Below are 5387 nucleotides of genomic sequence, written 5' to 3'. Positions count from 1 at the left end.
GATCAGTTCACCAATGTGTGAATGTAATCAAGAGGAGCAGACAATTGAACATTTAGTCCTACACTATCCACTTCATTCGTACCCTGGAATTCTCACACCTAGCTTAATTAACTGGTTGAAAAACAGGGACTTCAAGGTTTAATCTTGTCTTATATCATATGTATATTGTATAAAATCATTTGCCTTACATCAACTGTATGTTGTATAAAATCACCATACGATTAAATAAATAAATGGTATGTTTTGTGATACAGATGTATTTATTAAAGGAAGGAAGAGAGTACAGCAGTCACTGTAGTAAGAACCGCATCCTCATAGAAGTCGTGTCCGTGTTCAGCGGTAGTAGTAGGGGTAGCCGGCGGCAGCGTAAGGGTAGGCGGAGTAGGCGCTGACGGCGGGGTAGCCGAAGGCGCTGTAGGCGTAGGGGGCGGCGTAGGCGTAGTAGGCCTCGGCGCCCTTCAGGGTCTCCTTGGCCTTCTCCTGGGCGAACACGGCCGCCACCAGCAGGACTACGAGGAAGGAGCAAACCTGTGGACAGCGGGTGAAATATAAGCAGTTAGACAGACATGAAATACGGTGAAGATATGAAGTATAACATACACTGGTATCTGACACTTCAGGCGGATAATTCGAAACTTTTTTCAGACATATTGCAGGAGAGACTGTCTAATAAGTCAGTTTCTAGAATTAGCTTTTATTTCATCAGAGTCGAAACACATCTGTTTTTTCTACATACACAGGGTGCATTCACAATTCGTGTTACACACTTCTAGAAGTTGTAGAGGCGCCTTAGTAGATAAAATTTTCCATAGGAGCCAATGTACGGAAACGTCATCCAATGACGTTACACAGCGTCAAAGTTATAGGCGCCTCCGCCTGTAAATATATATAGGGTATATAGGGTAATTCCAAGGTGACGTTATAGATTTCCTAGAATGATGGAGAGGGATAAATGTATCAATCTGAGGCAGGGGTCCCTATACCATAAACGAGCGAATCGAAAGTTATAAGCGAAAATCGTTCTGATGCCTTTGACAGTGGAATACAGGTGCTGGTGCTGTTGTTGCTAAAATTGTACATTAGGCAACTTACGGAAATGGTAGTACGGGCCAAAACAAGGGAAAAATGTCCTGTAAACTTGGGCTCTAAAATATGAAGATGAGAAGCTGTGATCACTTGTTCACCTCCGCAACTGTGAAACACATCTTCTCTATTGAACAAGCGCTCTTAGCTCATAAGGTATGCATTTTAGAGCCCCTGTGTACTGCAATTTTTTTTCTTGTTTTGGTCGGTACTATCACCTCTAAAAGTTACCTACCCTACAGTCAGTAACAACAGTACTAGAACATGTATTCCACTGTCAGAGGTATGAAAACGATTTTTGTTTAAAACTTTCGACTCGTTCGTTTCCGGCACAGTGCCACTTACTTCGAATTGATGAATTTAGCCTTATCCATCATCCTAGAACGTTTGCAACATGATCACGGAATCACCATGAATATACATACATTTAAGGCGCCGGCACCTATAACTCTGATGCTCTGTATCGTCGTTAAATGACGTTTCTGGACATGGGTTCCTATGTAAAACGTGATCTACTAAGCCCCTCTACAGCCTCTAGAAGTTACAATTGAAAGAAAACAGCCCTCGGACACTATTTTTAACGAATTAACCGGGTTTCAACACTGCTAGAAGTGTCTTCCTCAGAATTTAAATGAAAGAATAGTCTATAACATGGTAACACAATTATGACTAAAAATTTATGATACGGAGTATAAGTACAGAATCATCGTGAAAGAATGGTAGTACTTATATGTCATTTATAAATAATAAATATGCCAAAAGGGCATTCGTCACAAAGATATTTAAGATAAAAAAGTGTGATGGCGAGCCACTAAGGGCTGCTCGTTTCTTACGCGATTACAGGTTCCAAACGGACTGAGGCGCCCGCGTTAACATATGCGGTCAGGTGAACATGTGCCATGTTTTCTTTCAATTGTAACTATTCACGGTCTCTGAACGTGCAGCCATGTAAAAAAAATTGCCTTTAGAAGTGTGTAACGTAAGTTATAAAACATCATGTATTTCAATCTCTGATATAACAAACTGCTAGTTCTTTTGGCTACTGGTCAATGATATCCCGAGGTTCGTTCTTCGAAGAACGTATTATGAGTGCAGCTATTCTGAACTACAGAAATTAACATCCTATTATACAACAGCAGCGACCCAACCCAGATTCATGAGAGTAAATGTCTATCGCCAGATGGCTTCTCTGGTGTAGTGCTAATTTTGTTTAAAGGTCAGTCCGTAGACTTATGATTAAAATTCAGAGAACAATTTACACAATTGAATATCATCACTTTCATTTACCTGAATGATTTAAGTAACAGATGCCAGGAAAGTTCTCAAGAGGCATCTCTTAATCGACGTACGTCATAATAGTTCAGGCACTTTACACGAAATGGTTATATATTATATATACACGTCTTCCTTGTGAATCAGTCTTTAACGAAAACCGTTTCAAAACCCTTACAGAATTTCCTGAGACCAGCTTTCAAAAACACACAGAAAAGCGCAGTGGGGAACTTTATATTACGTAGGTATTAGCGAATCAAGGAGAAGAGTGGACATTGCTGTACAAATTCACCTTTTTTTACTCATAAAATGTAAGTCCCACTAACAGCCACGATCCAGATGATATCTGAGTCGCTTAACTCCTTCATGAGGTTCCTTGGATCATGACAAAATAATTGCGCTTTCAAGAGCTTGCTCAGAAGCATTAACGAAAAAAAATTCAATGCTTGATACTGATAGTTAGCAGTTACGTCATCAGATAACACACATAATATACCGTGTAGTATGTACTACTATACTTCCGAGCAGATACTTACTCCATTATCGATTTCATAGCGTCCTTAAATGGGTGCGATGCTGTGTTTTAGTGATTACAAAATCGATTTTGCTTAAATATATTGTCATCATGATCTCATTCGTTAATGGGAATATATTTCGTGAATAAAGAGACGGTAATAATATTCCAGATGACTAGTTCTTGTTATCTTTCGATGGAGACATGTAGTACTAAACAAAGTGCTGTTAGTTTAAGAGATTGCTACAGATTTATCCATTTGAGATTACACAAGCTGTTCATCAGCAAAGGAATATATTCACAGAAGTCTTGTCGCGGGGCACGGGGGTGGGGGGGGGGGGGTAGGGGGGGAGGGAGCTGCGAATACACTCAACATCACTTATTTCTAAAGCTGGCTCACAGAATTTCTGGCCTGTCGCCCATTACTCGTCACTGAAACTACCACTCAGATTTCTAGCAGACCAAAAGCAGAACGACATTATTGCACATGTTCTATGAACCAGCTGGGCACTCGCCAGAAATGAAGGAATTCTGGTTTTATAATTAGTAGGAATGGTGGTTATCACTGAAACAATCTGTTTTAGGTGTTATCGGTTGTTTTCAACGTAAGTTTAATCTCAGTGTTAAGAACTCTCATTATGTTTATGGAATAACCGATTTCCGTTTTTTCGTACCCATTATTTCCTGTGATAAGCGTAGAAATCGAACAAAGATTGAAAACTTTTGACTCCTTCAGTTTCAAAATACATAGAATGAAAATATTAAATTAAATACGTAAATAAAACAAAACTTTATCCTACCATTCGCTGATAATCTCGAAAATTGATAAGTGACTGAATACTACAAAAAAATGACCAATATCCTCCTGTTGATTCTAGTTTTTTGAGGACTCTGCTCAAAAATCGTGTTATAATCGAGGATCATGCCGCTATTTGGGCATTACGAATATTCAGTTCTAAAAGGTGAAGACCGAGGTTGACGAACTCTATGATTCGTGTTAATAATTCGGTTTCTAGTGCTGCAAGCAGATAAAAGCGTATTGTGTAGACATGGGCTACAGACCACCTACTTTCTATTTTTATTTTAAACAATGAATGAATTGAAACTGAATGAATGAATTGTTAAGTTTTTTCCTCCTATTACTATGTCGCCAGTTTGTTGTGGCTTCCGTTTTTAATCTTTTAAAGGAAATGGAGCGTTGTAGTTCACTGGAATCGCAATTCGTAAAATGCTTCTATACTAGCGACGGTGCCATTACGCAATACAAATAACGTCCAACGACAATAGTGAGACTCTACCATACAGTCTCGCACACTGCATGTACATGCGTACCATACAATAGGACACGCCACGTGGTAGCAGGTGTATTGCTGTCTCTGAGAAGCTTACCCCATGTATTTGTGGGTCGTTTCCATCGGCATTATTATTAAAATAGCGCTGACCGTTTTTTCCGTTTTCTGTAATTAGGCAATATTTTAAAGCAATGGAAATTTTACGAATAAAATTTACTCCGTTTTTAAAAAGATTTATTTACAAACTAAAAATTTTAATAGTGCTGCTATGGCTGATTGATATTCCTGTTTTTCCTCCTGGTTATTAGGAAAACATACAGAACACACGTTATAAGCCAGATCAAACAAGTATCGAAAAAAATCAATTATTCAGAAGTAAAATACTGGTATAGGTTTTATCCGGTCGGCTTTTCCCGTCACTACTAGTGGGGAGTGGTCCAGGGTACTTACGAAAGCCTTCATGGTGAGACGTGTAGGGGGAGTAGCGATGTCAAGTTGCTGCCCGGGACTCGCGGCTGCTGTGTGGACCCGGGGCCGGGGGCCGCCTTTATAGCTGCCCCGCCTGGCTCAGCCTTGGCGCTGCAGTATTTTGTCTGCAGCAGGTCTCGCGCCCCGCCGGTTCAACGCACCTGCTTTGCTGTTAAGATCCCGGATACGCCACCTACAGCTGAGCAGACCAGATTTTTCAGCTGTCAAAGTGCAAAAAAGGCCAAAGGAAGAAAAGCAAAGCAATACGTCTGTCACCTCCTTTCATATCTGTGCTGTCAGTATGAGCTCCACTAATAACTTTGATGACACCTTTTGACCGAACAGCGTTAGTGTCTGTAATTTTTTTCTTACCTGTTACTATTTTGTAATTAATTTCCTTTTTGATTTACTTACCTTCATCAAATTTCCTCTTCTTCCATTTAGCCTACTCTTCCGTTCTAGAAATTTCTCTGTTTCTTATTGTCAATTAATCCCCTTATTGAACGCAGAAGTCGCTTATATTAAATCCTAAATCAGAGGCAGATAACCAAAGAAACATCAAATTTGACTTACACTACTGGCCATTAAAATTGCTACACCACGAAGATGACGTGCTACAGACCCGAAATTTAACCGACAGGAAGAAGATGCTGTGATATGCAAATTAGCTTTTCAGAGCATTCACACAATATATATATATAAACACCGGTCCCAAGCCGGGGGCCTCATTATGCAAGTGATGAGGAAGGAGGAGGGGG

The 5387-nt window shown here is 39.9% G+C and overlaps 1 long non-coding RNA gene across 1 annotated transcript; it reads right to left on the bottom strand.

The window, feature by feature from the left end:
* Positions 1-241: 241 nt before the first annotated feature.
* On the bottom strand, positions 242-4791 carry LOC124787887. The gene is made up of 2 exons (XR_007016026.1): positions 4612-4791; positions 242-528 (listed from the first exon to the last, which is right to left on the bottom strand). It is a non-coding gene; the product is annotated as an uncharacterized LOC124787887 (long non-coding RNA).
* Between the last annotated feature and the right edge of the window lie 596 nt (positions 4792-5387).

Source organism: Schistocerca piceifrons, chromosome 3 (genome assembly GCF_021461385.2).
Source record: "Schistocerca piceifrons isolate TAMUIC-IGC-003096 chromosome 3, iqSchPice1.1, whole genome shotgun sequence".
In the NCBI taxonomy this organism is placed as follows: Eukaryota; Metazoa; Arthropoda; class Insecta; order Orthoptera; family Acrididae; genus Schistocerca; species Schistocerca piceifrons.
The sequence above is the reverse complement of the archived record's forward strand: the minus strand, read 5'-3'. Positions and strand labels throughout refer to the sequence as shown.